This window comes from Neovison vison, chromosome 11 (genome assembly GCF_020171115.1).
Source record: "Neovison vison isolate M4711 chromosome 11, ASM_NN_V1, whole genome shotgun sequence".
Taxonomy (NCBI): domain Eukaryota; kingdom Metazoa; phylum Chordata; class Mammalia; order Carnivora; family Mustelidae; genus Neogale; species Neogale vison.
In genome coordinates this window covers 213729798-213754283 of record NC_058101.1, presented here as the reverse complement: position 1 = coordinate 213754283, position 24486 = coordinate 213729798, and positions in this window count along the sequence as shown.

Below are 24486 nucleotides of genomic sequence, written 5' to 3'. Positions count from 1 at the left end.
CAGGACCCATCGGCCTCGCCGCAGTCGGCCTCGCCGAGGGCTCCTTGGCGGGGTTCGTGAGCGAGCTCTCGCGATGCCAGCCCAGGCCCCGGGGGAAGGCCCTGCAGACGTGTGACGCCCGAAGCGAGTTCGCGAGGCGTTTTCCGGCCAATTCTCACGAGCGTTCTGCCCAAACCGGGATCGGTTTGGGCAGAACGCTCGTGAGAATTGGCCGGCGTTGGGCAGCCCTGCGGACCGCCCTGCTCTTCGTGGCCCAGGGCCCTTTCTCGCCCAGGGCGTGGTGCGGCCAGCCGGAAAACGTGTGGAAACGTCGCGGCCCACCCTGTGGCGCCGGCGAACGGGAGCGTTCCCGGAGCAGAGTTGAAAGGCGGGTGGCGGGAGGGCGTGCGCCTCGGGCTCCTGGGGCTGCTGGGGCGCCCAAAGAAGGGGCTGTCCTCAGTTGGGTCATGCAGATGTCTCTCGTTCCAAGGCTCTTCCGAAGCGCCGAGCTGCATCGCTGGCGACGGGATTGGGCGGGGGAGGCGTGGCCGCGGGTATCAGGATTCCCCAGGCGGAGGCACAGAGGGACAGGACCCCGGCAGCGGGAGGCTGGGGAGCAGGCGAAATTTCGAGCCCGAGTCTCAGGGCAGCCCTGGCCCCAGGGGACGGCGCCAAGGACGGGACCCCCGCAGGCAGAGGAGCAGGAGGTGTCGGCCTCGCCGCTGCCTGCCTCGCGGACGTCTTCCCGGCGAGGTTGGTGCGCGAGCGTTCGCGGTGCCGGGCCAGGCACAGGGGGGGCGGCCCGGTAGACGTGCTGCGCCCGAAGCGAGTTCGCCGAGCTTTTTCCGGCCAATTCTCACGAGCGTTCTGCCCAAACCGGGATCCGTTTGAGCAGAAAACTCGTGAAAAATGGCCGGCGTTGGGCAGCCCTGCGGACCGCCCTGCTCGCCGTCACCTAGGGCCCTTTCTCGTCCAGGGCATGCTGCGCTGCGGCCAGCCGGTAAACGCGTGGAAACGACGCGGGCCACAAGGGCGCGCCGGCGCAGGGGTGCGTTCACGGAGCAGAGTGGAAGGTCGGGTGGCGGCCGGGCGTGCGCCACCGTCATTCGGGTCGTTGGGGCGCCCAAGGATGGGGCTGACCTCATTGCGGACACGCAGGTTTATGTCGCTGCGAGGTTTCTCCGAAGCTCCGCAAGGCACCGTTGGCGCCAGAGTGGTGGAGAGATGCGTGGCCGCGGGACACAGGGTTCCCGATATGGAGGCCACGAGGGATAGGACCCCGGACGCAGAAGGCTGGGGAAGCAGGCGAGGGCTCGAGCCCGGGCTTCGTGACGGGTCCGGCCCCGTGGAACGGCGCCAGGGATGGGACCCCCGCAGGCCGAGGATCAGCAGGCGTCGGCCTCGCCGCAGTCGGCCTCATGGAAGGCTCCTGGGCGGGGTTCGTGAGCAAGCGCTCACGGTGCCAGGCCCGGCCCCGGGGGGACGCCCTGCAGACGTGTGACGCCCGAAGCGAGTTCGCCGGGCGTTTTCCGGCCAATTCTCACGAGCGTTCTGCCCAAACCGGGATCGGTTTGGGCAGAACGCTCGTGAGAATTGGCCGGCGTTGGGCAGCCCTGCGGACCGCCCTGCTCTCCCTGGCCCAGGTCCGTTCCTCGCCCGGGGCATGGGGCGGCCGCCCGGAAAACGTGCGAAAACGTCGCGGCCCACCCGGAGGCCCCGGCGCTGGGGAGCGTTCTCGGAGCAGAGTTGAAGGACGGGTGGCGGCCGGGCCTACGCTTCCGACTTGAGGGAGGATCGGGCGCCCCGGGATGGGGCTGACCTCAGTGGGGGCACGCAGGTTTCTCTCGCTCTGAGGTTGTCCGAAGCGCCGAAAGGCACCGTTGGCGCCGGTGTGGGAGGGGGAGGGGAGGCGCGGCCGCGGGACTCAGGGCTCCCCAGATGGAGGCACCGAGGGACAGGAACCCAGAAGCAGACGGCTGGCGAGCAGGCGAAACTGCGAGCCCGGGCTTCGTGGAGGGCCAGGCCCCGTGGAACAGCGCCAGGGAGAGGACCCCCGCAGGAGGATTAGCAGGAGGCATGGGCCGCGCCACACCCTGCCTCGCCGAGGGCTTCCTGGCGGGGATGGAGCGCGATGGCTCGCAATGCGGCGCCAGGTCCGGTGGTGCGGGGCGGCCGTGCAGACGTGGGGCGCCCGAAGCGAGTTCGCCGGGCGTTTTCCTGCCAGTTCTCACGAGCGTTCTGCCCAAACCAGGATGGGTTTGGGCAGAGCGCTCGTGAGAATTGGCCGGCGTTGGGCAGTCCTGCGGACCGCCCTGCTCTCCGGGGCCCAGGGTCCCTTCTCGCCCAGGGCATGCTGCGTGCGGGCCCCGGAAAACGCACACAATCGACCGGTCCCACCAGGGGGCGGTAGGGCAGGGGAGCGTTCCCGGAGCAGAGTTGACCGACGTGTGTCGGCAAGGCGAGCGCCTCCGTCTTTTCGGGCTGATGGGGAGCCCAAAGGTGGGGCTGTCCTCAGTTGGGCCACGCAGGTTTCTCTCGCTCCGAGGCTTGTCCCAAGCGCCGAAATGCACCGTTGGAGCCGGGGCGGGAGGCGGAGGCATTGTCACGGGCCTCGCGATTCCCAAGATGGAGGCACAGAGGGACAGGGCCCCGGAAGCGGAAGGCTGGGGAGCAGGCGAAATTTCGAGCCCGAGTCTCGGGGCAGCCCTGGCCCCATGGGACGGCGTCAAGTAGGCGACGCCCGCAGGCCGAGAAGCAGGACCCATCGGCCTCGCCGCAGTCGGCCTCGCCGAGGGCTCCTTGGCGGGGTTCGTGAGCGAGCTCTCGCGATGCCAGCCCAGGCCCCGGGGGAAGGCCCTGCAGACGTGTGACGCCCGAAGCGAGTTCGCGAGGCGTTTTCCGGCCAATTCTCACGAGCGTTCTGCCCAAACCGGGATCGGTTTGGGCAGAACGCTCGTGAGAATTGGCCGGCGTTGGGCAGCCCTGCGGACCGCCCTGCTCTTCGTGGCCCAGGGCCCTTTCTCGCCCAGGGCGTGGTGCGGCCAGCCGGAAAACGTGTGGAAACGTCGCGGCCCACCCTGTGGCGCCGGCGAACGGGAGCGTTCCCGGAGCAGAGTTGAAAGGCGGGTGGCGGGAGGGCGTGCGCCTCGGGCTCCTGGGGCTGCTGGGGCGCCCAAAGAAGGGGCTGTCCTCAGTTGGGTCATGCAGATGTCTCTCGTTCCAAGGCTCTTCCGAAGCGCCGAGCTGCATCGCTGGCGACGGGATTGGGCGGGGGAGGCGTGGCCGCGGGTATCAGGATTCCCCAGGCGGAGGCACAGAGGGACAGGACCCCGGCAGCGGGAGGCTGGGGAGCAGGCGAAATTTCGAGCCCGAGTCTCAGGGCAGCCCTGGCCCCAGGGGACGGCGCCAAGGACGGGACCCCCGCAGGCAGAGGAGCAGGAGGTGTCGGCCTCGCCGCTGCCTGCCTCGCGGACGTCTTCCCGGCGAGGTTGGTGCGCGAGCGTTCGCGGTGCCGGGCCAGGCACAGGGGGGGCGGCCCGGTAGACGTGCTGCGCCCGAAGCGAGTTCGCCGAGCTTTTTCCGGCCAATTCTCACGAGCGTTCTGCCCAAACCGGGATCCGTTTGAGCAGAAAACTCGTGAAAAATGGCCGGCGTTGGGCAGCCCTGCGGACCGCCCTGCTCGCCGTCACCTAGGGCCCTTTCTCGTCCAGGGCATGCTGCGCTGCGGCCAGCCGGTAAACGCGTGGAAACGACGCGGGCCACAAGGGCGCGCCGGCGCAGGGGTGCGTTCACGGAGCAGAGTGGAAGGTCGGGTGGCGGGCCGGGCGTGCGCCACCGTCATTCGGGTCGTTGGGGCGCCCAAGGATGGGGCTGACCTCATTGCGGACACGCAGGTTTATGTCGCTCCGAGGTTTCTCCGAAGCTCCGCAAGGCACCGTTGGCGCCAGAGTGGTGGAGAGATGCGTGGCCGCGGGACACAGGGTTCCCGATATGGAGGCCACGAGGGATAGGACCCCGGACGCAGAAGGCTGGGGAAGCAGGCGAGGGCTCGAGCCCGGGCTTCGTGACGGGTCCGGCCCCGTGGAACGGCGCCAGGGATGGGACCCCCGCAGGCCGAGGATCAGCAGGCGTCGGCCTCGCCGCAGTCGGCCTCATGGAAGGCTCCTGGGCGGGGTTCGTGAGCAAGCGCTCACGGTGCCAGGCCCGGCCCCGGGGGGACGCCCTGCAGACGTGTGACGCCCGAAGCGAGTTCGCCGGGCGTTTTCCGGCCAATTCTCACGAGCGTTCTGCCCAAACCGGGATCGGTTTGGGCAGAACGCTCGTGAGAATTGGCCGGCGTTGGGCAGCCCTGCGGACCGCCCTGCTCTCCCTGGCCCAGGTCCGTTCCTCGCCCGGGGCATGGGGCGGCCGCCCGGAAAACGTGCGAAAACGTCGCGGCCCACCCGGAGGCCCCGGCGCTGGGGAGCGTTCTCGGAGCAGAGTTGAAGGACGGGTGGCGGCCGGGCCTACGCTTCCGACTTGAGGGAGGATCGGGCGCCCCGGGATGGGGCTGACCTCAGTGGGGGCACGCAGGTTTCTCTCGCTCTGAGGTTGTCCGAAGCGCCGAAAGGCACCGTTGGCGCCGGTGTGGGAGGGGGAGGGGAGGCGCGGCCGCGGGACTCAGGGCTCCCCAGATGGAGGCACCGAGGGACAGGAACCCAGAAGCAGACGGCTGGCGAGCAGGCGAAACTGCGAGCCCGGGCTTCGTGGAGGGCCAGGCCCCGTGGAACAGCGCCAGGGAGAGGACCCCCGCAGGAGGATTAGCAGGAGGCATGGGCCGCGCCACACCCTGCCTCGCCGAGGGCTTCCTGGCGGGGATGGAGCGCGATGGCTCGCAATGCGGCGCCAGGTCCGGTGGTGCGGGGCGGCCGTGCAGACGTGGGGCGCCCGAAGCGAGTTCGCCGGGCGTTTTCCTGCCAGTTCTCACGAGCGTTCTGCCCAAACCAGGATGGGTTTGGGCAGAGCGCTCGTGAGAATTGGCCGGCGTTGGGCAGTCCTGCGGACCGCCCTGCTCTCCGGGGCCCAGGGTCCCTTCTCGCCCAGGGCATGCTGCGTGCGGGCCCCGGAAAACGCACACAATCGACCGGTCCCACCAGGGGGCGGTAGGGCAGGGGAGCGTTCCCGGAGCAGAGTTGACCGACGTGTGTCGGCAAGGCGAGCGCCTCCGTCTTTTCGGGCTGATGGGGAGCCCAAAGGTGGGGCTGTCCTCAGTTGGGCCACGCAGGTTTCTCTCGCTCCGAGGCTTGTCCCAAGCGCCGAAATGCACCGTTGGAGCCGGGGCGGGAGGCGGAGGCATTGTCACGGGCCTCGCGATTCCCAAGATGGAGGCACAGAGGGACAGGGCCCCGGAAGCGGAAGGCTGGGGAGCAGGCGAAATTTCGAGCCCGAGTCTCGGGGCAGCCCTGGCCCCATGGGACGGCGTCAAGTAGGCGACGCCCGCAGGCCGAGAAGCAGGACCCATCGGCCTCGCCGCAGTCGGCCTCGCCGAGGGCTCCTTGGCGGGGTTCGTGAGCGAGCTCTCGCGATGCCAGCCCAGGCCCCGGGGGAAGGCCCTGCAGACGTGTGACGCCCGAAGCGAGTTCGCGAGGCGTTTTCCGGCCAATTCTCACGAGCGTTCTGCCCAAACCGGGATCGGTTTGGGCAGAACGCTCGTGAGAATTGGCCGGCGTTGGGCAGCCCTGCGGACCGCCCTGCTCTTCGTGGCCCAGGGCCCTTTCTCGCCCAGGGCGTGGTGCGGCCAGCCGGAAAACGTGTGGAAACGTCGCGGCCCACCCTGTGGCGCCGGCGAACGGGAGCGTTCCCGGAGCAGAGTTGAAAGGCGGGTGGCGGGAGGGCGTGCGCCTCGGGCTCCTGGGGCTGCTGGGGCGCCCAAAGAAGGGGCTGTCCTCAGTTGGGTCATGCAGATGTCTCTCGTTCCAAGGCTCTTCCGAAGCGCCGAGCTGCATCGCTGGCGACGGGATTGGGCGGGGGAGGCGTGGCCGCGGGTATCAGGATTCCCCAGGCGGAGGCACAGAGGGACAGGACCCCGGCAGCGGGAGGCTGGGGAGCAGGCGAAATTTCGAGCCCGAGTCTCAGGGCAGCCCTGGCCCCAGGGGACGGCGCCAAGGACGGGACCCCCGCAGGCAGAGGAGCAGGAGGTGTCGGCCTCGCCGCTGCCTGCCTCGCGGACGTCTTCCCGGCGAGGTTGGTGCGCGAGCGTTCGCGGTGCCGGGCCAGGCACAGGGGGGGCGGCCCGGTAGACGTGCTGCGCCCGAAGCGAGTTCGCCGAGCTTTTTCCGGCCAATTCTCACGAGCGTTCTGCCCAAACCGGGATCCGTTTGAGCAGAAAACTCGTGAAAAATGGCCGGCGTTGGGCAGCCCTGCGGACCGCCCTGCTCGCCGTCACCTAGGGCCCTTTCTCGTCCAGGGCATGCTGCGCTGCGGCCAGCCGGTAAACGCGTGGAAACGACGCGGGCCACAAGGGCGCGCCGGCGCAGGGGTGCGTTCACGGAGCAGAGTGGAAGGTCGGGTGGCGGCCGGGCGTGCGCCACCGTCATTCGGGTCGTTGGGGCGCCCAAGGATGGGGCTGACCTCATTGCGGACACGCAGGTTTATGTCGCTCCGAGGTTTCTCCGAAGCTCCGCAAGGCACCGTTGGCGCCAGAGTGGTGGAGAGATGCGTGGCCGCGGGACACAGGGTTCCCGATATGGAGGCCACGAGGGATAGGACCCCGGACGCAGAAGGCTGGGGAAGCAGGCGAGGGCTCGAGCCCGGGCTTCGTGACGGGTCCGGCCCCGTGGAACGGCGCCAGGGATGGGACCCCCGCAGGCCGAGGATCAGCAGGCGTCGGCCTCGCCGCAGTCGGCCTCATGGAAGGCTCCTGGGCGGGGTTCGTGAGCAAGCGCTCACGGTGCCAGGCCCGGCCCCGGGGGGACGCCCTGCAGACGTGTGACGCCCGAAGCGAGTTCGCCGGGCGTTTTCCGGCCAATTCTCACGAGCGTTCTGCCCAAACCGGGATCGGTTTGGGCAGAACGCTCGTGAGAATTGGCCGGCGTTGGGCAGCCCTGCGGACCGCCCTGCTCTCCCTGGCCCAGGTCCGTTCCTCGCCCGGGGCATGGGGCGGCCGCCCGGAAAACGTGCGAAAACGTCGCGGCCCACCCGGAGGCCCCGGCGCTGGGGAGCGTTCTCGGAGCAGAGTTGAAGGACGGGTGGCGGCCGGGCCTACGCTTCCGACTTGAGGGAGGATCGGGCGCCCCGGGATGGGGCTGACCTCAGTGGGGGCACGCAGGTTTCTCTCGCTCTGAGGTTGTCCGAAGCGCCGAAAGGCACCGTTGGCGCCGGTGTGGGAGGGGGAGGGGAGGCGCGGCCGCGGGACTCAGGGCTCCCCAGATGGAGGCACCGAGGGACAGGAACCCAGAAGCAGACGGCTGGCGAGCAGGCGAAACTGCGAGCCCGGGCTTCGTGGAGGGCCAGGCCCCGTGGAACAGCGCCAGGGAGAGGACCCCCGCAGGAGGATTAGCAGGAGGCATGGGCCGCGCCACACCCTGCCTCGCCGAGGGCTTCCTGGCGGGGATGGAGCGCGATGGCTCGCAATGCGGCGCCAGGTCCGGTGGTGCGGGGCGGCCGTGCAGACGTGGGGCGCCCGAAGCGAGTTCGCCGGGCGTTTTCCTGCCAGTTCTCACGAGCGTTCTGCCCAAACCAGGATGGGTTTGGGCAGAGCGCTCGTGAGAATTGGCCGGCGTTGGGCAGTCCTGCGGACCGCCCTGCTCTCCGGGGCCCAGGGTCCCTTCTCGCCCAGGGCATGCTGCGTGCGGGCCCCGGAAAACGCACACAATCGACCGGTCCCACCAGGGGGCGGTAGGGCAGGGGAGCGTTCCCGGAGCAGAGTTGACCGACGTGTGTCGGCAAGGCGAGCGCCTCCGTCTTTTCGGGCTGATGGGGAGCCCAAAGGTGGGGCTGTCCTCAGTTGGGCCACGCAGGTTTCTCTCGCTCCGAGGCTTGTCCCAAGCGCCGAAATGCACCGTTGGAGCCGGGGCGGGAGGCGGAGGCATTGTCACGGGCCTCGCGATTCCCAAGATGGAGGCACAGAGGGACAGGGCCCCGGAAGCGGAAGGCTGGGGAGCAGGCGAAATTTCGAGCCCGAGTCTCGGGGCAGCCCTGGCCCCATGGGACGGCGTCAAGTAGGCGACGCCCGCAGGCCGAGAAGCAGGACCCATCGGCCTCGCCGCAGTCGGCCTCGCCGAGGGCTCCTTGGCGGGGTTCGGGAGCGAGCTCTCGCGATGCCAGCCCAGGCCCCGGGGGAAGGCCCTGCAGACGTGTGACGCCCGAAGCGAGTTCGCGAGGCGTTTTCCGGCCAATTCTCACGAGCGTTCTGCCCAAACCGGGATCGGTTTGGGCAGAACGCTCGTGAGAATTGGCCGGCGTTGGGCAGCCCTGCGGACCGCCCTGCTCTTCGTGGCCCAGGGCCCTTTCTCGCCCAGGGCGTGGTGCGGCCAGCCGGAAAACGTGTGGAAACGTCGCGGCCCACCCTGTGGCGCCGGCGAACGGGAGCGTTCCCGGAGCAGAGTTGAAAGGCGGGTGGCGGGAGGGCGTGCGCCTCGGGCTCCTGGGGCTGCTGGGGCGCCCAAAGAAGGGGCTGTCCTCAGTTGGGTCATGCAGATGTCTCTCGTTCCAAGGCTCTTCCGAAGCGCCGAGCTGCATCGCTGGCGACGGGATTGGGCGGGGGAGGCGTGGCCGCGGGTATCAGGATTCCCCAGGCGGAGGCACAGAGGGACAGGACCCCGGCAGCGGGAGGCTGGGGAGCAGGCGAAATTTCGAGCCCGAGTCTCAGGGCAGCCCTGGCCCCAGGGGACGGCGCCAAGGACGGGACCCCCGCAGGCAGAGGAGCAGGAGGTGTCGGCCTCGCCGCTGCCTGCCTCGCGGACGTCTTCCCGGCGAGGTTGGTGCGCGAGCGTTCGCGGTGCCGGGCCAGGCACAGGGGGGGCGGCCCGGTAGACGTGCTGCGCCCGAAGCGAGTTCGCCGAGCTTTTTCCGGCCAATTCTCACGAGCGTTCTGCCCAAACCGGGATCCGTTTGAGCAGAAAACTCGTGAAAAATGGCCGGCGTTGGGCAGCCCTGCGGACCGCCCTGCTCGCCGTCACCTAGGGCCCTTTCTCGTCCAGGGCATGCTGCGCTGCGGCCAGCCGGTAAACGCGTGGAAACGACGCGGGCCACAAGGGCGCGCCGGCGCAGGGGTGCGTTCACGGAGCAGAGTGGAAGGTCGGGTGGCGGCCGGGCGTGCGCCACCGTCATTCGGGTCGTTGGGGCGCCCAAGGATGGGGCTGACCTCATTGCGGACACGCAGGTTTATGTCGCTCCGAGGTTTCTCCGAAGCTCCGCAAGGCACCGTTGGCGCCAGAGTGGTGGAGAGATGCGTGGCCGCGGGACACAGGGTTCCCGATATGGAGGCCACGAGGGATAGGACCCCGGACGCAGAAGGCTGGGGAAGCAGGCGAGGGCTCGAGCCCGGGCTTCGTGACGGGTCCGGCCCCGTGGAACGGCGCCAGGGATGGGACCCCCGCAGGCCGAGGATCAGCAGGCGTCGGCCTCGCCGCAGTCGGCCTCATGGAAGGCTCCTGGGCGGGGTTCGTGAGCAAGCGCTCACGGTGCCAGGCCCGGCCCCGGGGGGACGCCCTGCAGACGTGTGACGCCCGAAGCGAGTTCGCCGGGCGTTTTCCGGCCAATTCTCACGAGCGTTCTGCCCAAACCGGGATCGGTTTGGGCAGAACGCTCGTGAGAATTGGCCGGCGTTGGGCAGCCCTGCGGACCGCCCTGCTCTCCCTGGCCCAGGTCCGTTCCTCGCCCGGGGCATGGGGCGGGCGCCCGGAAAACGTGCGAAAACGTCGCGGCCCACCCGGAGGCCCCGGCGCTGGGGAGCGTTCTCGGAGCAGAGTTGAAGGACGGGTGGCGGCCGGGCCTACGCTTCCGACTTGAGGGAGGATCGGGCGCCCCGGGATGGGGCTGACCTCAGTGGGGGCACGCAGGTTTCTCTCGCTCTGAGGTTGTCCGAAGCGCCGAAAGGCACCGTTGGCGCCGGTGTGGGAGGGGGAGGGGAGGCGCGGCCGCGGGACTCAGGGCTCCCCAGATGGAGGCACCGAGGGACAGGAACCCAGAAGCAGACGGCTGGCGAGCAGGCGAAACTGCGAGCCCGGGCTTCGTGGAGGGCCAGGCCCCGTGGAACAGCGCCAGGGAGAGGACCCCCGCAGGAGGATTAGCAGGAGGCATGGGCCGCGCCACACCCTGCCTCGCCGAGGGCTTCCTGGCGGGGATGGAGCGCGATGGCTCGCAATGCGGCGCCAGGTCCGGTGGTGCGGGGCGGCCGTGCAGACGTGGGGCGCCCGAAGCGAGTTCGCCGGGCGTTTTCCTGCCAGTTCTCACGAGCGTTCTGCCCAAACCAGGATGGGTTTGGGCAGAGCGCTCGTGAGAATTGGCCGGCGTTGGGCAGTCCTGCGGACCGCCCTGCTCTCCGGGGCCCAGGGTCCCTTCTCGCCCAGGGCATGCTGCGTGCGGGCCCCGGAAAACGCACACAATCGACCGGTCCCACCAGGGGGCGGTAGGGCAGGGGAGCGTTCCCGGAGCAGAGTTGACCGACGTGTGTCGGCAAGGCGAGCGCCTCCGTCTTTTCGGGCTGATGGGGAGCCCAAAGGTGGGGCTGTCCTCAGTTGGGCCACGCAGGTTTCTCTCGCTCCGAGGCTTGTCCCAAGCGCCGAAATGCACCGTTGGAGCCGGGGCGGGAGGCGGAGGCATTGTCACGGGCCTCGCGATTCCCAAGATGGAGGCACAGAGGGACAGGGCCCCGGAAGCGGAAGGCTGGGGAGCAGGCGAAATTTCGAGCCCGAGTCTCGGGGCAGCCCTGGCCCCATGGGACGGCGTCAAGTAGGCGACGCCCGCAGGCCGAGAAGCAGGACCCATCGGCCTCGCCGCAGTCGGCCTCGCCGAGGGCTCCTTGGCGGGGTTCGTGAGCGAGCTCTCGCGATGCCAGCCCAGGCCCCGGGGGAAGGCCCTGCAGACGTGTGACGCCCGAAGCGAGTTCGCGAGGCGTTTTCCGGCCAATTCTCACGAGCGTTCTGCCCAAACCGGGATCGGTTTGGGCAGAACGCTCGTGAGAATTGGCCGGCGTTGGGCAGCCCTGCGGACCGCCCTGCTCTTCGTGGCCCAGGGCCCTTTCTCGCCCAGGGCGTGGTGCGGCCAGCCGGAAAACGTGTGGAAACGTCGCGGCCCACCCTGTGGCGCCGGCGAACGGGAGCGTTCCCGGAGCAGAGTTGAAAGGCGGGTGGCGGGAGGGCGTGCGCCTCGGGCTCCTGGGGCTGCTGGGGCGCCCAAAGAAGGGGCTGTCCTCAGTTGGGTCATGCAGATGTCTCTCGTTCCAAGGCTCTTCCGAAGCGCCGAGCTGCATCGCTGGCGACGGGATTGGGCGGGGGAGGCGTGGCCGCGGGTATCAGGATTCCCCAGGCGGAGGCACAGAGGGACAGGACCCCGGCAGCGGGAGGCTGGGGAGCAGGCGAAATTTCGAGCCCGAGTCTCAGGGCAGCCCTGGCCCCAGGGGACGGCGCCAAGGACGGGACCCCCGCAGGCAGAGGAGCAGGAGGTGTCGGCCTCGCCGCTGCCTGCCTCGCGGACGTCTTCCCGGCGAGGTTGGTGCGCGAGCGTTCGCGGTGCCGGGCCAGGCACAGGGGGGGCGGCCCGGTAGACGTGCTGCGCCCGAAGCGAGTTCGCCGAGCTTTTTCCGGCCAATTCTCACGAGCGTTCTGCCCAAACCGGGATCCGTTTGAGCAGAAAACTCGTGAAAAATGGCCGGCGTTGGGCAGCCCTGCGGACCGCCCTGCTCGCCGTCACCTAGGGCCCTTTCTCGTCCAGGGCATGCTGCGCTGCGGCCAGCCGGTAAACGCGTGGAAACGACGCGGGCCACAAGGGCGCGCCGGCGCAGGGGTGCGTTCACGGAGCAGAGTGGAAGGTCGGGTGGCGGCCGGGCGTGCGCCACCGTCATTCGGGTCGTTGGGGCGCCCAAGGATGGGGCTGACCTCATTGCGGACACGCAGGTTTATGTCGCTCCGAGGTTTCTCCGAAGCTCCGCAAGGCACCGTTGGCGCCAGAGTGGTGGAGAGATGCGTGGCCGCGGGACACAGGGTTCCCGATATGGAGGCCACGAGGGATAGGACCCCGGACGCAGAAGGCTGGGGAAGCAGGCGAGGGCTCGAGCCCGGGCTTCGTGACGGGTCCGGCCCCGTGGAACGGCGCCAGGGATGGGACCCCCGCAGGCCGAGGATCAGCAGGCGTCGGCCTCGCCGCAGTCGGCCTCATGGAAGGCTCCTGGGCGGGGTTCGTGAGCAAGCGCTCACGGTGCCAGGCCCGGCCCCGGGGGGACGCCCTGCAGACGTGTGACGCCCGAAGCGAGTTCGCCGGGCGTTTTCCGGCCAATTCTCACGAGCGTTCTGCCCAAACCGGGATCGGTTTGGGCAGAACGCTCGTGAGAATTGGCCGGCGTTGGGCAGCCCTGCGGACCGCCCTGCTCTCCCTGGCCCAGGTCCGTTCCTCGCCCGGGGCATGGGGCGGCCGCCCGGAAAACGTGCGAAAACGTCGCGGCCCACCCGGAGGCCCCGGCGCTGGGGAGCGTTCTCGGAGCAGAGTTGAAGGACGGGTGGCGGCCGGGCCTACGCTTCCGACTTGAGGGAGGATCGGGCGCCCAGGGATGGGGCTGACCTCAGTGGGGGCACGCAGGTTTCTCTCGCTCTGAGGTTGTCCGAAGCGCCGAAAGGCACCGTTGGCGCCGGTGTGGGAGGGGGAGGGGAGGCGCGGCCGCGGGACTCAGGGCTCCCCAGATGGAGGCACCGAGGGACAGGAACCCAGAAGCAGACGGCTGGCGAGCAGGCGAAACTGCGAGCCCGGGCTTCGTGGAGGGCCAGGCCCCGTGGAACAGCGCCAGGGAGAGGACCCCCGCAGGAGGATTAGCAGGAGGCATGGGCCGCGCCACACCCTGCCTCGCCGAGGGCTTCCTGGCGGGGATGGAGCGCGATGGCTCGCAATGCGGCGCCAGGTCCGGTGGTGCGGGGCGGCCGTGCAGACGTGGGGCGCCCGAAGCGAGTTCGCCGGGCGTTTTCCTGCCAGTTCTCACGAGCGTTCTGCCCAAACCAGGATGGGTTTGGGCAGAGCGCTCGTGAGAATTGGCCGGCGTTGGGCAGTCCTGCGGACCGCCCTGCTCTCCGGGGCCCAGGGTCCCTTCTCGCCCAGGGCATGCTGCGTGCGGGCCCCGGAAAACGCACACAATCGACCGGTCCCACCAGGGGGCGGTAGGGCAGGGGAGCGTTCCCGGAGCAGAGTTGACCGACGTGTGTCGGCAAGGCGAGCGCCTCCGTCTTTTCGGGCTGATGGGGAGCCCAAAGATGGGGCTGTCCTCAGTTGGGCCACGCAGGTTTCTCTCGCTCCGAGGCTTGTCCCAAGCGCCGAAATGCACCGTTGGAGCCGGGGCGGGAGGCGGAGGCATTGTCACGGGCCTCGCGATTCCCAAGATGGAGGCACAGAGGGACAGGGCCCCGGAAGCGGAAGGCTGGGGAGCAGGCGAAATTTCGAGCCCGAGTCTCGGGGCAGCCCTGGCCCCATGGGACGGCGTCAAGTAGGCGACGCCCGCAGGCCGAGAAGCAGGACCCATCGGCCTCGCCGCAGTCGGCCTCGCCGAGGGCTCCTTGGCGGGGTTCGTGAGCGAGCTCTCGCGATGCCAGCCCAGGCCCCGGGGGAAGGCCCTGCAGACGTGTGACGCCCGAAGCGAGTTCGCGAGGCGTTTTCCGGCCAATTCTCACGAGCGTTCTGCCCAAACCGGGATCGGTTTGGGCAGAACGCTCGTGAGAATTGGCCGGCGTTGGGCAGCCCTGCGGACCGCCCTGCTCTTCGTGGCCCAGGGCCCTTTCTCGCCCAGGGCGTGGTGCGGCCAGCCGGAAAACGTGTGGAAACGTCGCGGCCCACCCTGTGGCGCCGGCGAACGGGAGCGTTCCCGGAGCAGAGTTGAAAGGCGGGTGGCGGGAGGGCGTGCGCCTCGGGCTCCTGGGGCTGCTGGGGCGCCCAAAGAAGGGGCTGTCCTCAGTTGGGTCATGCAGATGTCTCTCGTTCCAAGGCTCTTCCGAAGCGCCGAGCTGCATCGCTGGCGACGGGATTGGGCGGGGGAGGCGTGGCCGCGGGTATCAGGATTCCCCAGGCGGAGGCACAGAGGGACAGGACCCCGGCAGCGGGAGGCTGGGGAGCAGGCGAAATTTCGAGCCCGAGTCTCAGGGCAGCCCTGGCCCCAGGGGACGGCGCCAAGGACGGGACCCCCGCAGGCAGAGGAGCAGGAGGTGTCGGCCTCGCCGCTGCCTGCCTCGCGGACGTCTTCCCGGCGAGGTTGGTGCGCGAGCGTTCGCGGTGCCGGGCCAGGCACAGGGGGGGCGGCCCGGTAGACGTGCTGCGCCCGAAGCGAGTTCGCCGAGCTTTTTCCGGCCAATTCTCACGAGCGTTCTGCCCAAACCGGGATCCGTTTGAGCAGAAAACTCGTGAAAAATGGCCGGCGTTGGGCAGCCCTGCGGACCGCCCTGCTCGCCGTCACCTAGGGCCCTTTCTCGTCCAGGGCATGCTGCGCTGCGGCCAGCCGGTAAACGCGTGGAAACGACGCGGGCCACAAGGGCGCGCCGGCGCAGGGGTGCGTTCACGGAGCAGAGTGGAAGGTCGGGTGGCGGCCGGGCGTGCGCCACCGTCATTCGGGTCGTTGGGGCGCCCAAGGATGGGGCTGACCTCATTGCGGACACGCAGGTTTATGTCGCTCCGAGGTTTCTCCGAAGCTCCGCAAGGCACCGTTGGCGCCAGAGTGGTGGAGAGATGCGTGGCCGCGGGACACAGGGTTCCCGATATGGAGGCCACGAGGGATAGGACCCCGGACGCAGAAGGCTGGGGAAGCAGGCGAGGGCTCGAGCCCGGGCTTCGTGACGGGTCCGGCCCCGTGGAACGGCGCCAGGGATGGGACCCCCGCAGGCCGAGGATCAGCAGGCGTCGGCCTCGCCGCAGTCGGCCTCATGGAAGGCTCCTGGGCGGGGTTCGTGAGCAAGCGCTCACGGTGCCAGGCCCGGCCCCGGGGGGACGCCCTGCAGACGTGTGACGCCCGAAGCGAGTTCGCCGGGCGTTTTCCGGCCAATTCTCACGAGCGTTCTGCCCAAACCGGGATCGGTTTGGGCAGAACGCTCGTGAGAATTGGCCGGCGTTGGGCAGCCCTGCGGACCGCCCTGCTCTCCCTGGCCCAGGTCCGTTCCTCGCCCGGGGCATGGGGCGGCCGCCCGGAAAACGTGCGAAAACGTCGCGGCCCACCCGGAGGCCCCGGCGCTGGGGAGCGTTCTCGGAGCAGAGTTGAAGGACGGGTGGCGGCCGGGCCTACGCTTCCGACTTGAGGGAGGATCGGGCGCCCAGGGATGGGGCTGACCTCAGTGGGGGCACGCAGGTTTCTCTCGCTCTGAGGTTGTCCGAAGCGCCGAAAGGCACCGTTGGCGCCGGTGTGGGAGGGGGAGGGGAGGCGCGGCCGCGGGACTCAGGGCTCCCCAGATGGAGGCACCGAGGGACAGGAACCCAGAAGCAGACGGCTGGCGAGCAGGCGAAACTGCGAGCCCGGGCTTCGTGGAGGGCCAGGCCCCGTGGAACAGCGCCAGGGAGAGGACCCCCGCAGGAGGATTAGCAGGAGGCATGGGCCGCGCCACACCCTGCCTCGCCGAGGGCTTCCTGGCGGGGATGGAGCGCGATGGCTCGCAATGCGGCGCCAGGTCCGGTGGTGCGGGGCGGCCGTGCAGACGTGGGGCGCCCGAAGCGAGTTCGCCGGGCGTTTTCCTGCCAGTTCTCACGAGCGTTCTGCCCAAACCAGGATGGGTTTGGGCAGAGCGCTCGTGAGAATTGGCCGGCGTTGGGCAGTCCTGCGGACCGCCCTGCTCTCCGGGGCCCAGGGTCCCTTCTCGCCCAGGGCATGCTGCGTGCGGGCCCCGGAAAACGCACACAATCGACCGGTCCCACCAGGGGGCGGTAGGGCAGGGGAGCGTTCCCGGAGCAGAGTTGACCGACGTGTGTCGGCAAGGCGAGCGCCTCCGTCTTTTCGGGCTGATGGGGAGCCCAAAGGTGGGGCTGTCCTCAGTTGGGCCACGCAGGTTTCTCTCGCTCCGAGGCTTGTCCCAAGCGCCGAAATGCACCGTTGGAGCCGGGGCGGGAGGCGGAGGCATTGTCACGGGCCTCGCGATTCCCAAGATGGAGGCACAGAGGGACAGGGCCCCGGAAGCGGAAGGCTGGGGAGCAGGCGAAATTTCGAGCCCGAGTCTCGGGGCAGCCCTGGCCCCATGGGACGGCGTCAAGTAGGCGATGCCCGCAGGCCGAGAAGCAGGACCCATCGGCCTCGCCGCAGTCGGCCTCGCCGAGGGCTCCTTGGCGGGGTTCGTGAGCGAGCTCTCGCGATGCCAGCCCAGGCCCCGGGGGAAGGCCCTGCAGACGTGTGACGCCCGAAGCGAGTTCGCGAGGCGTTTTCCGGCCAATTCTCACGAGCGTTCTGCCCAAACCGGGATCGGTTTGGGCAGAACGCTCGTGAGAATTGGCCGGCGTTGGGCAGCCCTGCGGACCGCCCTGCTCTTCGTGGCCCAGGGCCCTTTCTCGCCCAGGGCGTGGTGCGGCCAGCCGGAAAACGTGTGGAAACGTCGCGGCCCACCCTGTGGCGCCGGCGAACGGGAGCGTTCCCGGAGCAGAGTTGAAAGGCGGGTGGCGGGAGGGCGTGCGCCTCGGGCTCCTGGGGCTGCTGGGGCGCCCAAAGAAGGGGCTGTCCTCAGTTGGGTCATGCAGATGTCTCTCGTTCCAAGGCTCTTCCGAAGCGCCGAGCTGCATCGCTGGTGACGGGATTGGGCGGGGGAGGCGTGGCCGCGGGTATCAGGATTCCCCAGGCGGAGGCACAGAGGGACAGGACCCCGGCAGCGGGAGGCTGGGGAGCAGGCGAAATTTCGAGCCCGAGTCTCAGGGCAGCCCTGGCCCCAGGGGACGGCGCCAAGGACGGGACCCCCGCAGGCAGAGGAGCAGGAGGTGTCGGCCTCGCCGCTGCCTGCCTCGCGGACGTCTTCCCGGCGAGGTTGGTGCGCGAGCGTTCGCGGTGCCGGGCCAGGCACAGGGGGGGCGGCCCGGTAGACGTGCTGCGCCCGAAGCGAGTTCGCCGAGCTTTTTCCGGCCAATTCTCACGAGCGTTCTGCCCAAACCGGGATCCGTTTGAGCAGAAAACTCGTGAAAAATGGCCGGCGTTGGGCAGCCCTGCGGACCGCCCTGCTCGCCGTCACCTAGGGCCCTTTCTCGTCCAGGGCATGCTGCGCTGCGGCCAGCCGGTAAACGCGTGGAAACGACGCGGGCCACAAGGGCGCGCCGGCGCAGGGGTGCGTTCACGGAGCAGAGTGGAAGGTCGGGTGGCGGCCGGGCGTGCGCCACCGTCATTCGGGTCGTTGGGGCGCCCAAGGATGGGGCTGACCTCATTGCGGACACGCAGGTTTATGTCGCTCCGAGGTTTCTCCGAAGCTCCGCAAGGCACCGTTGGCGCCAGAGTGGTGGAGAGATGCGTGGCCGCGGGACACAGGGTTCCCGATATGGAGGCCACGAGGGATAGGACCCCGGACGCAGAAGGCTGGGGAAGCAGGCGAGGGCTCGAGCCCGGGCTTCGTGACGGGTCCGGCCCCGTGGAACGGCGCCAGGGATGGGACCCCCGCAGGCCGAGGATCAGCAGGCGTCGGCCTCGCCGCAGTCGGCCTCATGGAAGGCTCCTGGGCGGGGTTCGTGAGCAAGCGCTCACGGTGCCAGGCCCGGCCCCGGGGGGACGCCCTGCAGACGTGTGACGCCCGAAGCGAGTTCGCCGGGCGTTTTCCGGCCAATTCTCACGAGCGTTCTGCCCAAACCGGGATCGGTTTGGGCAGAACGCTCGTGAGAATTGGCCGGCGTTGGGCAGCCCTGCGGACCGCCCTGCTCTCCCTGGCCCAGGTCCGTTCCTCGCCCGGGGCATGGGGCGGCCGCCCGGAAAACGTGCGAAAACGTCGCGGCCCACCCGGAGGCCCCGGCGCTGGGGAGCGTTCTCGGAGCAGAGTTGAAGGACGGGTGGCGGCCGGGCCTACGCTTCCGACTTGAGGGAGGATCGGGCGCCCAGGGATGGGGCTGACCTCAGTGGGGGCACGCAGGTTTCTCTCGCTCTGAGGTTGTCCGAAGCGCCGAAAGGCACCGTTGGCGCCGGTGTGGGAGGGGGAGGGGAGGCGCGGCCGCGGGACTCAGGGCTCCCCAGATGGAGGCACCGAGGGACAGGAACCCAGAAGCAGACGGCTGGCGAGCAGGCGAAACTGCGAGCCCGGGCTTCGTGGAGGGCCAGGCCCCGTGGAACAGCGCCAGGGAGAGGACCCCCGCAGGAGGATTAGCAGGAGGCATGGGCCGCGCCACACCCTGCCTCGCCGAGGGCTTCCTGGCGGGGATGGAGCGCGATGGCTCGCAATGCGGCGCCAGGTCCGGTGGTGCGGGGCGGCCGTGCAGACGTGGGGCGCCCGAAGCGAGTTCGCCGGGCGTTTTCCTGCCAGTTCTCACGAGCGTTCTGCCCAAACCAGGATGGGTTTGGGCAGAGCGCTCGTGAGAATTGGCCGGCGTTGGGCAGTCCTGCGGACCGCCCTGCTCTCCGGGGCCCAGGGTCCCTTCTCGCCCAGGGCATGCTGCGTGCGGGCCCCGGAAAACGCACACAATCGACCGGTCCCACCAGGGGGCGGTAGGGCAGGGGAGCGTTCCCGGAGCAGAGTTGACCGACGTGTGTCGGCAAGGCGAGCGCCTCCGTCTTTTCGGGCTGATGGGGAGCCCAAAGATGGGGCTGTCCTCAGTTGGGCCACGCAGGTTTCTCTCGCTCCGAGGCTTGTCCCAAGCGCCGAAATGCACCGTTGGAGCCGGGGCGGGAGGCGGAGGCATTGTCACGGGCCTCGCGATTCCCAAGATGGAGGCACAGAGGGACAGGGCCCCGGAAGCGGAAGGCTGGGGAGCAGGCGAAATTTCGAGCCCGAGTCTCGGGGCAGCCCTGGCCCCATGGGACGGCGTCAAGTAGGCGACGCCCGCAGGCCGAGAAGCAGGACCCATCGGCCTCGCCGCAGTCGGCCTCGCCGAGGGCTCCTTGGCGGGGTTCGTGAGCGAGCTCTCGCGATGCCAGCCCAGGCCCCGGGGGAAGGCCCTGCAGACGTGTGACGCCCGAAGCGAGTTCGCGAGGCGTTTTCCGGCCAATTCTCACGAGCGTTCTGCCCAAACCGGGATCGGTTTGGGCAGAACGCTCGTGAGAATTGGCCGGCGTTGGGCAGCCCTGCGGACCGCCCTGCTCTTCGTGGCCCAGGGCCCTTTCTCGCCCAGGGCGTGGTGCGGCCAGCCGGAAAACGTGTGGAAACGTCGCGGCCCACCCTGTGGCGCCGGCGAACGGGAGCGTTCCCGGAGCAGAGTTGAAAGGCGGGTGGCGGGAGGGCGTGCGCCTCGGGCTCCTGGGGCTGCTGGGGCGCCCAAAGAAGGGGCTGTCCTCAGTTGGGTCATGCAGATGTCTCTCGTTCCAAGGCTCTTCCGAAGCGCCGAGCTGCATCGCTGGTGACGGGATTGGGCGGGGGAGGCGTGGCCGCGGGTATCAGGATTCCCCAGGCGGAGGCACAGAGGGACAGGACCCCGGCAGCGGGAGGCTGGGGAGCAGGCGAAATTTCGAGCCCGAGTCTCAGGGCAGCCCTGGCCCCAGGGGACGGCGCCAAGGACGGGACCCCCGCAGGCAGAGGAGCAGGAGGTGTCGGCCTCGCCGCTGCCTGCCTCGCGGACGTCTTCCCGGCGAGGTTGGTGCGCGAGCGTTCGCGGTGCCGGGCCAGGCACAGGGGGGGCGGCCCGGTAGACGTGCTGCGCCCGAAGCGAGTTCGCCGAGCTTTTTCCGGCCAATTCTCACGAGCGTTCTGCCCAAACCGGGATCCGTTTGAGCAGAAAACTCGTGAAAAATGGCCGGCGTTGGGCAGCCCTGCGGACCGCCCTGCTCGCCGTCACCTAGGGCCCTTTCTCGTCCAGGGCATGCTGCGCTGCGGCCAGCCGGTAAACGCGTGGAAACGACGCGGGCCACAAGGGCGCGCCGGCGCAGGGGTGCGTTCACGGAGCAGAGTGGAAGGTCGGGTGGCGGCCGGGCGTGCGCCACCGTCATTCGGGTCGTTGGGGCGCCCAAGGATGGGGCTGACCTCATTGCGGACACGCAGGTTTATGTCGCTCCGAGGTTTCTCCGAAGCTCCGCAAGGCACCGTTGGCGCCAGAGTGGTGGAGAGATGCGTGGCCGCGGGACACAGGGTTCCCGATATGGAGGCCACGAGGGATAGGACCCCGGACGCAGAAGGCTGGGGAAGCAGGCGAGGGCTCGAGCCCGGGCTTCGTGACGGGTCCGGCCCCGTGGAACGGCGCCAGGGATGGGACCCCCGCAGGCCGAGGATCAGCAGGCGTCGGCCTCGCCGCAGTCGGCCTCATGGAAGGCTCCTGGGCGGGGTTCGTGAGCAAGCGCTCACGGTGCCAGGCCCGGCCCCGGGGGGACGCCCTGCAGACGTGTGACGCCCGAAGCGAGTTCGCCGGGCGTTTTCCGGCCAATTCTCACGAGCGTTCTGCCCAAACCGGGATCGGTTTGGGCAGAACGCTCGTGAGAATTGGCCGGCGTTGGGCAGCCCTGCGGACCGCCCTGCTCTCCCTGGCCCAGGTCCGTTCCTCGCCCGGGGCATGGGGCGGCCGCCCGGAAAACGTGCGAAAACGTCGCGGCCCACCCGGAGGCCCCGGCGCTGGGGAGCGTTCTCGGAGCAGAGTTGAAGGACGGGTGGCGGCCGGGCCTACGCTTCCGACTTGAGGGAGGATCGGGCGCCCAGGGATGGGGCTGACCTCAGTGGGGGCACGCAGGTTTCTCTCGCTCTGAGGTTGTCCGAAGCGCCGAAAGGCACCGTTGGCGCCGGTGTGGGAGGGGGAGGGGAGGCGCGGCCGCGGGACTCAGGGCTCCCCAGATGGAGGCACCGAGGGACAGGAACCCAGAAGCAGACGGCTGGCGAGCAGGCGAAACTGCGAGCCCGGGCTTCGTGGAGGGCCAGGCCCCGTGGAACAGCGCCAGGGAGAGGACCCCCGCAGGAGGATTAGCAGGAGGCATGGGCCGCGCCACACCCTGCCTCGCCGAGGGCTTCCTGGCGGGGATGGAGCGCGATGGCTCGCAATGCGGCGCCAGGTCCGGTGGTGCGGGGCGGCCGTGCAGACGTGGGGCGCCCGAAGCGAGTTCGCCGGGCGTTTTCCTGCCAGTTCTCACGAGCGTTCTGCCCAAACCAGGATGGGTTTGGGCAGAGCGCTCGTGAGAATTGGCCGGCGTTGGGCAGTCCTGCGGACCGCCCTGCTCTCCGGGGCCCAGGGTCCCTTCTCGCCCAGGGCATGCTGCGTGCGGGCCCCGGAAAACGCACACAATCGACCGGTCCCACCAGGGGGCGGTAGGGCAGGGGAGCGTTCCCGGAGCAGAGTTGACCGACGTGTGTCGGCAAGGCGAGCGCCTCCGTCTTTTCGGGCTGATGGGGAGCCCAAAGATGGGGCTGTCCTCAGTTGGGCCACGCAGGTTTCTCTCGCTCCGAGGCTTGTCCCAAGCGCCGAAATGCACCGTTGGAGCCGGGGCGGGAGGCGGAGGCATTGTCACGGGCCTCGCGATTCCCAAGATGGAGGCACAGAGGGACAGGGCCCCGGAAGCGGAAGGCTGGGGAGCAGGCGAAATTTCGAGCCCGAGTCTCGGGGCAGCCCTGGCCCCATGGGACGGCGTCAAGTAGGCGACGCCCGCAGGCCGAGAAGCAGGACCCATCGGCCTCGCCGCAGTCGGCCTCGCCGAGGGCTCCTTGGCGGGGTTCGTGAGCGAGCTCTCGCGATGCCAGCCCAGGCCCCGGGGGAAGGCCCTGCAGACGTGTGACGCCCGAAGCGAGTTCGCGAGGCGTTTTCCGGCCAATTCTCACGAGCGTTCTGCCCAAACCGGGATCGGTTTGGGCAGAACGCTCGTGAGAATTGGCCGGCGTTGGGCAGCCCTGCGGACCGCCCTGCTCTTCGTGGCCCAGGGCCCTTTCTCGCCCAGGGCGTGGTGCGGCCAGCCGGAAAACGTGTGGAAACGTCGCGGCCCACCCTGTGGCGCCGGCGAACGGGAGCGTTCCCGGAGCAGAGTTGAAAGGCGGGTGGCGGGAGGGCGTGCGCCTCGGGCTCCTGGGGCTGCTGGGGCGCCCAAAGAAGGGGCTGTCCTCAGTTGGGTCATGCAGATGTCTCTCGTTCCAAGGCTCTTCCGAAGCGCCGAGCTGCATCGTTGGCGACGGGATTGGGCGGGGGAGGCGTGGCCGCGGGTATCAGGATTCCCCAGGCGGAGGCACAGAGGGACAGGACCCCGGCAGCGGGAGGCTGGGGAGCAGGCGAAATTTCGAGCCCGAGTCTCAGGGCAGCCCTGGCCCCAGGGGACGGCGCCAAGGACGGGACCCCCGCAGGCAGAGGAGCAGGAGGTGTCGGCCTCGCCGCTGCCTGCCTCGCGGACGTCTTCCCGGCGAGGTTGGTGCGCGAGCGTTCGCGGTGCCGGGCCAGGCACAGGGGGGGCGGCCCGGTAGACGTGCTGCGCCCGAAGCGAGTTCGCCGAGCTTTTTCCGGCCAATTCTCACGAGCGTTCTGCCCAAACCGGGATCCGTTTGAGCAGAAAACTCGTGAAAAATGGCCGGCGTTGGGCAGCCCTGCGGACCGCCCTGCTCGCCGTCACCTAGGGCCCTTTCTCGTCCAGGGCATGCTGCGCTGCGGCCAGCCGGTAAACGCGTGGAAACGACGCGGGCCACAAGGGCGCGCCGGCGCAGGGGTGCGTTCACGGAGCAGAGTGGAAGGTCGGGTGGCGGCCGGGCGTGCGCCACCGTCATTCGGGTCGTTGGGGCGCCCAAGGATGGGGCTGACCTCATTGCGGACACGCAGGTTTATGTCGCTCCGAGGTTTCTCCGAAGCTCCGCAAGGCACCGTTGGCGCCAGAGTGGTGGAGAGATGCGTGGCCGCGGGACACAGGGTTCCCGATATGGAGGCCACGAGGGATAGGACCCCGGACGCAGAAGGCTGGGGAAGCAGGCGAGGGCTCGAGCCCGGGCTTCGTGACGGGTCCGGCCCCGTGGAACGGCGCCAGGGATGGGACCCCCGCAGGCCGAGGATCAGCAGGCGTCGGCCTCGCCGCAGTCGGCCTCATGGAAGGCTCCTGGGCGGGGTTCGTGAGCAAGCGCTCACGGTGCCAGGCCCGGCCCCGGGGGGACGCCCTGCAGACGTGTGACGCCCGAAGCGAGTTCGCCGGGCGTTTTCCGGCCAATTCTCACGAGCGTTCTGCCCAAACCGGGATCGGTTTGGGCAGAACGCTCGTGAGAATTGGCCGGCGTTGGGCAGCCCTGCGGACCGCCCTGCTCTCCCTGGCCCAGGTCCGTTCCTCGCCCGGGGCATGGGGCGGCCGCCCGGAAAACGTGCGAAAACGTCGCGGCCCACCCGGAGGCCCCGGCGCTGGGGAGCGTTCTCGGAGCAGAGTTGAAGGACGGGTGGCGGCCGGGCCTACGCTTCCGACTTGAGGGAGGATCGGGCGCCCAGGGATGGGGCTGACCTCAGTGGGGGCACGCAGGTTTCTCTCGCTCTGAGGTTGTCCGAAGCGCCGAAAGGCACCGTTGGCGCCGGTGTGGGAGGGGGAGGGGAGGCGCGGCCGCGGGACTCAGGGCTCCCCAGATGGAGGCACCGAGGGACAGGAACCCAGAAGCAGACGGCTGGCGAGCAGGCGAAACTGCGAGCCCGGGCTTCGTGGAGGGCCAGGCCCCGTGGAACAGCGCCAGGGAGAGGACCCCCGCAGGAGGATTAGCAGGAGGCATGGGCCGCGCCACACCCTGCCTCGCCGAGGGCTTCCTGGCGGGGATGGAGCGCGATGGCTCGCAATGCGGCGCCAGGTCCGGTGGTGCGGGGCGGCCGTGCAGACGTGGGGCGCCCGAAGCGAGTTCGCCGGGCGTTTTCCTGCCAGTTCTCACGAGCGTTCTGCCCAAACAAGGATGGGTTTGGGCAGAGCGCTCGTGAGAATTGGCCGGCGTTGGGCGGTCCTGCGGACCGCCCTGCTCTCCGGGGCCCAGGGTCCCTTCTCGCCCAGGGCATGCTGCGTGCGGGCCCCGGAAAACGCACACAATCGATCGGTCCCACCAGGGGGCGGTAGGGCAGGGGAGCGTTCCCGGAGCAGAGTTGACCGACGTGTGTCGGCAAGGCGAGCGCCTCCGTCTTTTCGGGCTGATGGGGAGCCCAAAGATGGGGCTGTCCTCAGTTGGGCCACGCAGGTTTCTCTCGCTCCGAGGCTTGTCCCAAGCGCCGAAATGCACCGTTGGAGCCGGGGCGGGAGGCGGAGGCATTGTCACGGGCCTCGCGATTCCCAAGATGGAGGCA